Here is a 12752-nt window from a genome sequence, read left to right as displayed (position 1 = left end):
TCTACTTACTGCAAGTTGAGCTTCAGTGTGCTTGCTCAGTGCTGGTTGATGAAAGCATGGTGCTACGCACAAGTAACAAGCTGAACAAACATTCTTAATCTAAGAAGAAGGATGATTTTTTTCGAAACGAACTAGGCTAGCAGGAGAGCTACCGACTGTATTAATAAAGAAGATGAAGTCCAAACTGGACAAAAACATTAAAAAAAGAAAAAATAATGCAAACATCGATAGGTTGGATTGGATCCTCAACGCATGTCGTACCACACCCTCACACGCAACTCAACTCTACAACACATCGGCCGGTTGGATTGGGACATCAAACGTAGTTGAACTCCACTCCTCTCAACACCTCGACGACAGAATCGAAGCCTAACTGCAGTCCGTACCACCATACACATGGTCAAGAAGTCACCAAAATCTTCCAGCGTAACCTAGCGTCGACATTGAACCGAGAAGCAGACTGCACCGCACCAAGAAGGTCACCGCTATGCAGAACCTTCCGCCATAGTACCGCTACGACATCGCTCTCCACCTAACAGGGTGATAGCACTGAATCTGAACCTCTCGTCGGCTGCTTGGGAGTCACCGCCACGATAACACAACGCGCGGGGGCCTCGCCACATCCGCCATTGGACTCTGCCTCTCTCTTGTTGCCTTGAAGATACACTGCGCGTGGGGACCTCGCCACGCCCGCCGTAGTACTCCACGTCATGGATCCATTTCTTTTATCGTTGACAGAGTGTTGAGCGATATTGCCCCGCTCCCCAAGATCTCCATTGATCAGCCAAGCCGCCACAGTGTGTTGACCTTGCGTCATTGCTTCACCCTTGTACATAGCCTTCTCCGTCGTGTCGGCAAGCCACAGAAGTCACTTGCGCCGTCTTCCGACGATGTACCGCACCGGATAGCCCAGCTAAGCTGAGCAACCCGCCGCAGTCTACTGCAAGCCTAGTCATCCCACGCTATCGTTACCGCAAACGCCGTCCTCTGACGCAGTCCCACACCGCACTGATCGCTGCCAAGGAACGTCAGCCACCGCGATCCGCTGCAAGCAGCCAAATCCGACAACCATGCAATAACCCCTAGCCGCCACCATGACTTCGATCGCCTACACATGGGCTCGACAACACCTATTCAGCTCACCATGCAGAGGAGTTGCCACCCTTGTCTATGACCTCCCATGACAATGGTTCAGCAATGCCATGAACCAAGTTGGGTCTCTAGAGACAATGCCTCCAAGGAGGGCACGACACCAATGGCGCCGCCATTGCTCGTCCAAGATCTTGATAGGGTTTTCACCTAGATAACCCCATGCAGCAAGGTTGTAATTCCAACATGACGTCTCCAACAGGGAAGATGACATCCTAGGACGCCACCATCATGTCCACCAGCACGACGGCCGGTTGAAGCATCCCCACATCAGCGGAGACTAAAGGTGATACAAATATCATTCCCAGGAGGCTGATAACACATTTATTCAACAAATAGTTCAAATACCGTACAACTCCTGAGGGAGTGGGCGCGAAAGCTCTACCGAAATGATAAGAAAATAAATCATAGCAGCGAGCCAAGCTATTGTCAAGAGACAGCACTCGGGACTACACGGCAGCGGAAGCATTCTGCAAAGGCCAACACCACAGGCAGCGTTGGGTGCGGAAGCGACCTCCTACTCAAAATCCTCAGCAACGAAGTCCGAGTCCTCCTCTGTAGCAACAAAACAAGGGTGAGTACAAAAGTACTCAACAAGTCCAACCCCATCCACAGAGGGGGATACAATCAAGAATATGCACAGGATATAGTAAGGATAAGGTTAAGGTTTATTTGCCATAAAGCTAGGTTTTTCAACACATGCAGGGGTTCATTTTTGAAAGGGGTATTTCCAAAACATTTCCTTTAGTAACCAAATCAATAAAAGGGGTTGATCCTACACAAAGGATCCAAATTTTAGCGCTACTGGACTCCCTATCCACAGTAGCTCACGACACAACTGCCGGACACCTTCCAAAACTCAACTCACACCATGGAAACCATCCATCACCCAAACACTAGTTATGTGTCCAAGCCGTAACTCGTCCAATGCCGTGGACATGACTACCCAAATAGGTTTTAACTCTGCAGAGGTTGTACACTTTACCCACAAGTAGGGTACCGCAGCACAATCACCTTAGTGTCGGTGCAGATCCTGTCAAAGCCATTACCCACCTTAGCTAAGACTAACTAGCCAACATGGAAGCAACCAAGGGGTTAACGACCTTCCAACGAGGTCTTAACCGGGATCTAAGTTCATAAAGTTTTTAGTCCTTCTCCATGGTCTCCCGTTGCTCACCGCCGCTCCTGATGGCTAACAGACCAGCTAGTGGGATTTATGCTAAGCCGCCGCCCACACAACGGTCGAGTGGTTGCACGATAGTGGGTTAGGCAAGATGGCACATCAACTCGGTTCTTAACTATGACAAGATGGATATCTTCCAACCTTGCTCAACCACAAAGGTACGAGCCCAACTTATTGGCATTTCACACAAGAAACACCCATCCATCTCATCTAAGTGTTTCCTTTCTTTATTTCCGAAAACCCATTTCCTCATTTGAAAACACTCACACATTTATCCTTTAAATAAAACATTGTAGTTACGATTGAATTGAGTAACAAGGTCCTAAGCATTCTAGCAGTAATTATCATCCAAACAGAGCAAATCATATTTAGAGATAATTATAGGACAATCAAGGAATGTTCATAGCAATCAAGGGGTGGCTATCCAACCATGTTTCAGCAGTAAAGTAATATGCAATTTTGTAAAACAGGCCAATAGGTTGTGTTTGAAAGACTTGGGATAAATATGCATCAAAGGGTGAGATTGGACTTGCCGTCCTCATAGTTGGCCGAGAGTTCTTGCTCGCGGTGTTCGTCCTTGGGCTCGGGCTCGCGGTCAAACTCTTCCTCGGGCACTTCGCGACCTACGGCACACACAATCGGGCACACAATAAATAAAAGAAAATAAGATTTTACCCGTTGAGCTTCGAATAGAGAACGCGAACAGAAAATAGAAGGAATGAATATTTTAATGAAATTTGGATATGACTTGGCGGAAGTATATTGGAGGATGACGTGGTTGAATTTGGGATTAATTGAAGGAAGTTTGGCGCATGAAATGACGAGATAACCGTGTATTTAGGGGTTAAAACAAGGCTTTGGACTAATCTGCGAGAAACTAGGGATCTATTTGTAAATACTTTTGGGAGGTGGAAGGGCATATCTGTAAAACAATCTTTGAGAGAGGTGGAAGGGTTATTTCCCCAAATAGGAGAAAGAAGGGGGTTAGATCGAAATTTGGGGGTGTTTTTGCCTTCTCCTTCCCTAGGCACGGTATAGGGAGTGGGGGAGGAGATGGCCGGCGGCGGCCAGCCGGTCAAGCCTCGCCGGTGGCAAGCCGAGGGGCGGGGGAGGTAGAGGAAGGTGAGGGGGTCCCATTTTGCCCCTTACCTTGGGGATTTGGTGATGGAAGGGGGGGTGGTGGTGGATAAGTGGCGGCGGCGGCTTGCTTGGCACCGGGTGAGGGGAGGTAGAGGAGGGGGGCGGGGTGCGCCAGAGGAAGGGGTCGGGGCGGCCGCGGGCCCCACACCGCGTGGAGGGGAGCTGGGGGGGTCCGGCCAGGGAGGGTGGTGCTATGCGCCAGGAAGAAAGGAGGAGGAAGAAAGAAGAAGAAGGAAGAAGGAAGAAGAAGAAAGGAAGAAAGAGAAGGAAGAAAACGAAAATGAGAAAAAGAAATAGGAGAAAAAAAGGAAAAGAGAGGGAGAGTCGGCAGTGATTGCGAAGGACGATCGGAGCACGCGCGGGGGTTTGTCGACCGGCATGCAGTGAAATTTACGTGGAGGATAAGAAGGATGGCTGTCAGCTTTGGGTGCCGGGACGGCGAAATCGCCGGGAAGATTAGATTTTTGGGAGCTTAACGGTCGCAAGATTTTGGAAACAATTTTTAGCAAGTGTTTTAGGTTGGTAAATTTTACGGATGTTACACCGGTGAGGGCTTTCACCCTGAACAATACAACCCCTCGTTGCCCATACAGGGTTTGGCACTCCCAGACCACTGCTACAGCAACCTAGCCGAGGCGACGCCGCCGCCGCGCCTCCACTTGCCATGCCGCCGTACCTCCACCTCCGTTTCTGTCGCTGCCTTCCATCTCTGCCCACGTGCAGCGCCCTCCACTGCCTTCACCTACCTGCCAACTTCGCGCGTCCAGCCACACTCCTCCCAGCCACCGCACACTCCTCTGGTCGCGCGCTCCTTCTGGCCGCACTCCTCCCGGCCACTGCACACTCCTCTGGTCGCGTGCTCCTTCTGGCCGCACTCCTCCCAACGGTGGCATGCCTCCCGATGTCTCCCAACTTGTGTTCGCCGCCATGGCATGAGGGCCAGGTATAGGCCTCCATGTCGCTCCCCTCGGCCGCGCTCCTCCCAGCGGCGGCGCGCCTCCCGAAAGCCGGTTGTCAGCTTGGGCTTCCCACGGCTGCCATAGTTGTCAGTCACCCCTGCTCGCACAACGTGCGCCACACTAATGCTGAGCTGCCGCCCACTCGCTCACTCTAAACACTGGCCTCCAGCTTCCTACACATGCTGGCCTGCACTGCTGGCCTCCTCACATCGCACGGCCACAGGATCCGGCCCCACACCTTCTTCCACGTAGCTAGCAAGCTGCCCTTGTCGCCGCAGCAGGTGCCCCGAAGCCGCCAGCCACACCTCCATGGTGCAGCTGACTCCCCCTGCACAGGCCATTGTTAGCCGCACCACCATGGCGCCGCTAGCGAGGCCCCGCGCAAGCCACCCCCAGCCGCGGCACCACGCTGCCGCAAAAAACTACGTTTCACCTTGAGCCTTGGCGACACCGTAGCGCGCTGGTCTCCTCGCCGCCAGCGCGTGCCTCTGCGCCCGGTGCTCCTCCGCAACGCACTCCTCTGCCTAGACCACCGCTGTCCGACCCGGACCGCTGCCGCACCTTGCACCCGGGCCGCTGCCACCCCTCGCCGCCGTACCTCGACGAATCCGAGGGCGTGAAGGCTGGATCTGCCCACGGCAGGGCTGGATCCGGTCTGCTGCGGCAGATGTGTTTCGCCAAAAAGGTGTCAACCCTAGGGCGCCCCCACCCCTCTATTTATAGAGGTTCCTAACGGGCCTCTAGGTCCGAGGCCCATTAGTACTTCTAAACCTAATCCAACTCGGATCACATCCGAATTGGGCTTCCAGCCCCTTAAGTGTGTGACCTTATGGGTTCGGATACGTATAGACATGGCCCGAGTACTCCTACTCGGCCCAATAGTCGGTAGCGGCCTCTAGCAAGACGTGCCAATTCCTATACGCACACGAAGATCATATCAGATGAACCATCACAACATTGTATAGATGCTATTCCCTTTGCCTCACGATATCTGGTCTAGCTTCGATCCTATGATTCGGAATCCCTTTGTAGGTTAACTCTTAACCGTACGTAGCATGGCCATGCATTTTCGGATCCGATCACTCGAGGGGCCCAGAGATATCACTCTCAATCAGAGAGGGGCAAATCCCATCTTGATTGACCATGTCTCATAGCATGCTTCTTGACAAACCCGAAAGCTACCTTTATAACTACCTTGTTACGGCGTAGCGTTTGATAGCTCCTAAGTAAGTCGATCCACATCTTAAGTACATACGACAATCTCAGGTCTAAGGACAAAGTGTATATGTTGTGTAAAGAGAGAACTACTTCTCGTGTTGGGTCAGTCCTAGCACATGTCTCCACATGTGCCCACATTATTAGTTCAACATCTCCATGTCCATGACTCGTGAAACATGGTCATAAACTAATACATGTGCTAGTCTAATATTCATGTATGTCCTCACATGAACTCCGACTAGGGATGACTTTAGAATAACCATACAAGTAAAGAGTTTCACATACAATTCACATAATTGCAAATCAATTCAAGTAGCCTTTAATGGATATTCAAGGAACACAATATAAATCATGGATACAAATGGAATATCATCATCTCTATGATTGCCTCTAGGGCATACCTCCAACACAAATTAGGATATGATTTTTCTACAGCTCTATGTCATATACCATTCCTTTGTTGTGCTTGCAAGAAGGCTTCAGTGGTATGAATTGAAGACAAATTAACATTAATCAGACTAAACTTTTCTTTTCTTGCCTGATCAGCTCATCTTGAACTTCTTCAAGATGCACTGTCTTTCCACTCTTTTCTCCTTTGAGAAACTCTTTCTCTAGGAAAATCCCGTTCTGAGCGACAAACACTTTGCCCTCTGACCGGTTGTAGAAATAATATCCCAAAGTTTCCTTTGGATATCCCATGAAAATGCACTTATCTGACTTGGGTGTTGTCGGTGTTTTAGACCGGCAACCTGCCTAGGGGGTACCCTAGGAGGTCTTTTGAGCGGTAAGGATCGTCGAGAATCAAGGAATCAATGGTGACGCAAGGAACACGATTTAGACAGGTTCGGGCCGCTAGATCGCGTAATACCCTACGTCCTGTGTGTTGGTTTGTATTGATCTTGGATGAACTAGAGTTGTTCGTTGAGGGGGGTCCCTACCCGCCCTTATATACACGGGAGGGCAGGGTTAAAAGTCTGAGTCCTAGTCGAGTACTATTACAGAGTTCTACTCGGTAAGGCCCGAGTAGTTTTCCATATACATACTTGACTAGTCCGAGTGGGATACGCCTATCCCTTGTCCTGATCGTGTCCGAGTACGCCCCTCAGTGGGTCGTCCAAGGTCTACTCATGTTCCTGGGGTGCATGCCCGACAAGCCCCCGAGTACTTTGTAGTCGTTCGCCATAGTCTTGGGCAATGCAGGCACTATCTAAGTAGTTCGCCGTAGAGGTTGTGGACCGAAGTGCTCGAGTACTGTCGCACGGCTGGAAGGTACTCTCCTTGTTCCTTCGAGTTGTTTTTGTTTCGGGAATTTTTATATGGTAGTGCGATGTCAATCGCACTCCATATGGAGTAGCCCCCGAGCCTTAGGTTGAGTCGAAGAGTTAGGCTTAGGGTCAATCCAGCTTTTTGTTTGTTTTACCCTTGGAAATCTTGAAAAAGAAAAAATTGACCATCGGGTACAGTACCCGCAGCCCCCGAGATTGGCGGGGCTCTCTGTCATTAAAGTGGTCAGCAGTCCGTTGAAAAGAGTAGTTGTTGAGTGTTTAAGGTGATTAATCTGCAATTAATCTGTTTAAAATCTGTCTGTTGCGTAACTGACGCGTGGAAACCAGAGCTGGCGCAGATAAAACTGGAGGGCCCCCTTTCGGTTAGATTTACGTCGTATGGTAATCAGATCTGTTTTTCTTCCTCCCCTGCTCTCCTGCTCCACATCTACGCCATTGCAAGTGCCGCCGCCGCCATTGCCACCCCTTGAGAGAGATCCGAGGGTGAGTGCCATTTTAGCTTGAGGTTGAGTCCGTCGGATGCGCACCAAGAAGATGGGCAAGAAACCCGAGAAGATCCAGGGCAAGGCTCCGGCCACGAGCAAGGTGAAGTCCAACAAGGGGAAAGAACTGGTGTTGCCGGCGCCGAAGGTGGGGCCAACAAACCAGACTGCGCTGTCATTGCCTGGCGCACTGTGGGAACATTCAGTGATGAAGGAGGAAGCCGTGCAAGCACTAGTTGATGCGAAGCTTCTGCAGTCAAAGGAAATTCTTGAGTGGCGCCCCGCATTTCCAAATGCATGGCAATTTGAGGAATATCCAGGCGAGACACTGATGCTCGCGCACTCTGTGGAGAGGGGGTTGGCAGTGCCCACCTCCGACTTCTTCAGAGATATTCTCGAGTACTATGAGCTTCAACTTGTGCATTTGAACCCCAATGGTGTACTGCATATGTCAATTTTCGTACACCTCTACGAAGTGTATTTGGGAGTTCCTCCGAGTCTTGACTTGTTTAGGAAGCTATTCTTCTATAAGCCGCAGCCTAGTGTCCATAGTACAGAAGTCTTTGGAGGCGCTGGGTTCCAACTCAGGAACTCGGGTGCATACATTGAGTATAACTTGACTGACTCCATGGGGAGTGGAAGAAGAGGTGGTTCTACATCGGGAACCATGATCCTCGCTTGCCTGTGGTAACTGGTCATGCGCCTAAGCATGCAGAAAACTGGGTGAGCGAACCCAAAGACACCCACGATCTTGATCACTTGATGCAACAAATTACTGGGTTGAAGGCACTCGGTCTAACTGGGATCAATGTGGCGGCCAGCTTTCTGAAGAGAAGAGTCCAGCCGTGTAACAGCTGCCATTTGAGGCATTAAAATGACTTTGAGAAATTAGAAGCAATTCCAGAAGAAAAGGAAAAGAAATTGGCAAAAAAAAAATCAAATTCGGGTCAAATTTGACCGAAATTTGAATTTTGAATTTGAAATTCAGAAAATTTTGGCAAAAATGTGGAATACAAGTATAAGAGTGTTTGGAACTGAAGGATAAAAAATTTGGAACTGAAATAATGCTAAATATCTCAAAGGAATCAAAGAAAGAAAAAGAAAAACTCGGTTTACTGTTCACCGTCCGAAAATAGGAATTCAGAGAAAACAGCCTCAGAGTCCATTTTGGAAATTGATTTCTGGAGAATTTTGCAAATAAGTGCACCAGGACAACTACACTATATTGAAGTATGAACCTTGGACTACAATATTCAAGTGTTGTTGGTCAGGAATAGTGAAGGGAAGGAAGTCAAACTCAAGCTCAAAGTCAGCACATTGTCATAGTTAACTGACACTCTGAATTTGGTTAAGTCTGAAACAGCAGCAACGCATCAACTTTGGATTTAAATTCAGAGCAATGTAGATCAAAAGGGGTACTTGTTCATGAGCAAAATGGAACATCGGGACATTGTAGAACACATTTGGGAAGAAGTTGGACTTAAAGGAAGAGAATTGGATTACTAAACTCGAGCACAAAGTAAGATCAGTGACACTGTCATGAACTGATGAACTGAAACTCGAAGTTCAGTAGAAATTCAGTTGGAACTGGTAAAAGAATTCAAATTGCACTGTGTTGGATGTTTATCTCGGGGTCGAACAAAAATAAAAGTTGGAGAGCTCGAGTTTATCTGCAACTTTGATTAAAGCATCTGTGCACCGTTGGATTGGGAATCGGCCGCGGTGGAACTCTGAAGATCACGGGCGTTAGAGGAGCGGTGACAGAGCACCAAGACGTGTCGCCGCCGCCGTTGTCGGTCGTCCGCCAGCGCGTCTAGCTAGGCCACCTCCTCACCACATAAGCCTACGGGTAGGCCACGGTGTCGCCCATGCGCGCGATGAAACACTTGAATATCTACCGCTCCCGCACCGCCGTTTCACCGCCGTCCCTTTTACCGCCGCCAGCACTCCTCTGTCAAAGCGCCGCCGAGTAAAATTCCACCGCCACGTCTCGCCTCCCGTCGATTCCTCTTGCCCACTCCCCCACAGACGCCCCAGCTACACCCCAGACCAGTTGTTGTCCAACATCCATGCCAAAGTAGCCGTGCTCGCCGTTGCTTTTGTCCGCCGCCGTTGCGCCGCCCGCTCACGGTGAGAACCACCTCGCGCTGCCTCTCTTCCTTCTTAAGTAGTCGTAGTCGAGTCTCTAGGGTCCTAGGATGGGGTAGAGGTAGTTGTTTGAGTTGGTTATGCCGTCGTCGTGAATAGCCATGACCGGCCGAAGGAGTCGCCGCCCGCCGCCGTGGAGGGAATGGCTCCGGCCATCTCCCGGGGAGCTGTCGCTGCGTGCGGGTGCGTAAAGGTCTGGAGGTGGTGTCTTGGCCTAGTTCCGCCGCTGGGAGGGTGCCGGCCGGCAAGCCGCGCCGTCCCCTGTCACGGGCGCGTTTTGGCGGGAGGAAGGAGAAGGCGCTGGAGCCGGGGCCCGCGCGTCAGTGGAGAGAAGGGGGGGGGAAACGGAAGCAGGCCGGGTGCGGGCGGTTGCTGGGCCGCGGCGCGTTTGAGGCCCAGTGAAGCGCGCGGGTCGGCCGAAAAACGGAAAGAGGCCGGAGGCCCAGAGCAGTAGTAGGCCGGCCTCGCGGGAAAGAAGAAAAAGAAAGAGTGGGCCAGTGGGCCGATGCTGGGTTTCGAAGTAAAGAAGAGAAGAAGAATCGGCCCACGAAGCCCGTTAAGAAGGGAATAGGGCCGGCGGGTAGAAATGAATAGGAGAGGTGGGGTCCGCGCCGTGGGGCCCAGTGCACGTGAGAGAGGGTAGAGAAGGGCCGGGTGAGAAAAGTTTTCCGGGTGATTTTCGGGAAAAACTAGATTTCCTTTAGTAAAATAATTCATTTAAATCCGTTTTACACCATTTTAATCACAGAAATTTATAGGAGTGTCCAAAATTAGTGAAACCAATTTTGTTAGGCTTGTTTTATTTTCCTTTACGCATTAAAATTTTTACACCCTAGAAAAATAATAAAAATTTGGGTATTTATTTAATGCCTTCCTTTTAAGGTAATTAAATAAATACTTAATATTTATAAAATGTATAAAATATGAATAACACATTCTTAATCACAAATAATTTTTAGCTCATAGGAAATTAGATTTTCAAGTTAGAAAATAATTATAACTTTTTCTAAAAATAAAAGAAAAAGCTATAAGGAGGGTTAAATAAGAAAATAAAATTGTAGGTTAATCTTTTTAGATTTTTGTGTGTTGGCTTGCAACTTTATCATGATAAGTCGTATAGTCCTTGTTGGCTTGCAACTTTATCATGAAGGAAATTTGTATAGTCTATTATTCAAAAATTTTGCATTTCTAACCCCTGCATGTATTATGCCGTAGATCCTGAAGCACCGGAAGGAGAATATTGGGAATTTTCAGAAGGACCTTCGGAGTCCGAAAAAGTGTTTGAGTTAGTTCCCTGTGAAGCCCACCCGTCAGAGTCTACTAATCTCTTTAACGAACAAGGCAAGCCCCGGTGCATTTATACCTATCTATTTTGGAGTCGTTATTTCATGTGACTAGTTATAGGTTATTTGCTTCGTTTATGCACTAAGTCTAGGAGTTGCTTGAAACCTATTCTTGTGTATGATCATGCCTTGTTTTAAGGACATCTTTGCCACTTGTTCAAACCTTAGAAGATACCCGAGTCTAGAATTGCTTACTTGCTTACATGCTTGGTTTACCAACCTTAAGGAAAACTTTTAAATCATACATGTTGCTTATAGAAGATAACTTGGAAAGTGAAAACGGACAGAAGCTAGAGATGTAGTTCTGTCTGCTAGATTAATTTGGTTAAGGCCCGATTCGTTGTCTTAACCTTTGATCAAGTGATAAGCATCTGATCACTTACTGGGTATGGGACCAGTAAAGCCCAGTAGGTTAGTAAACTCTATGACCAGGAATACTACGTACCCGCACTTGACGTGCTGGAGATTGGCAGGGGTGTAGCCTGAAACTCACATGGTGATCGAGCCAGACGTGGGGTTCCATGTGGGGGTGCATCCCTGGGTCCGGGTAGTCGTATTCCTAATCATTGAGTTTGCTAATCGAGAGGTTGTTAAATACGACCTGGACAGTCGTATAACGCTGGTGATCAGGGTACTCTCCTACAGGATGTAATTAGATCCGGATCGCCGCAATTCTCGGTTATGAATGCACTTGATCACTGTTGAGCATCGTAGTATCAATTCATACAATATGTATTCTTCTGTTACCAACTGATGTATGATTTAACAGCTATGGTTGTTTTTACTTCTGTTATCATTTAGAATGGTTAGGTATTAACTTAACCCAAATAAAAGATAAAACTAAGGCATTACTCATAGTAAGCTTTTCGGCAAAAATTGTGTCAACCAAGCACACCCAAAGGCTGAGATGCATTCCAAAGAAAACTATTATATTGGTTAGTCGGGTAAGACTTGCTGAGTACCCCATACTCAGGGTTTTCCCCTTGTGGCTATCTTTCAGAAGCTCCATAGGAGGCTACAGAGGAGGAGACCCCTAAGCCCTAGGGTATTGACCTGAGTCTCACAATACCCTAGAGAAAAGTTTACCTACGCATCTTCTCCTGAACTATTTATGTTTAAATAGAGCTTGTCTAACACTGCATCACTAAGTTTGTTTCAACTTATGTCCTGTAATAACTCGTACCTTTTATATATGTATGTAAAAATGTAATGTTTGTTGATATTATCCCATCGCGGATACTATCCTGATGTATGGTTATGAAACACGTCGTGGATCCTTCGAGGAGTCCTAGGGACACTCGACGGACTACGGGACTTATGCTGTTTTAGGTGCGTTTCGGATAATTGCTGTTCCGACAGCGATGAGGCGCACTTAAACCAGCTTAAGTTGGGCGGTTCCGTCACAGCTGGTATCAGAGCCGTAGGTTGGGATAATCAATAGATATTACCTTTTAAAAACTAAGACTCTATTTTAAAATAATAAAAACAAGAGTCACAGGTGGCAGTAGTGTTAACTGGTTGTTTGTTTTGCAGATGCTAACTGTTTGCTGCGTGTCGCTAGTATTCGGTAGTTTATTACTTAGGGAGAGATTACGATGCCACCAATTTTCCTATGAGTGTGTATATGAGTCTGAAAGTACGTAGGAATCGTTGCATCATGTTTGCATTGCATATTTTAAAACTTTTGGGTTTGGTGAGTGCCGTTAGACCTGACCCCGTTTCTTTTATAGGGATGTTTGAAGAAGGCTACACGGATAAGGATGGGTGGACCCGCGCTCGTTACTTGGATAAACCGGGATTCGTGCAGTTGCTTTGGAAAACACTACAAGAGTTGGGTTTTCACA

The sequence above is a fragment of the Setaria italica genome, chromosome V, assembly GCF_000263155.2.
Source record: "Setaria italica strain Yugu1 chromosome V, Setaria_italica_v2.0, whole genome shotgun sequence".
Classification (NCBI taxonomy): domain Eukaryota; kingdom Viridiplantae; phylum Streptophyta; class Magnoliopsida; order Poales; family Poaceae; genus Setaria; species Setaria italica.
This window is presented reverse-complemented; position numbering follows the sequence as displayed.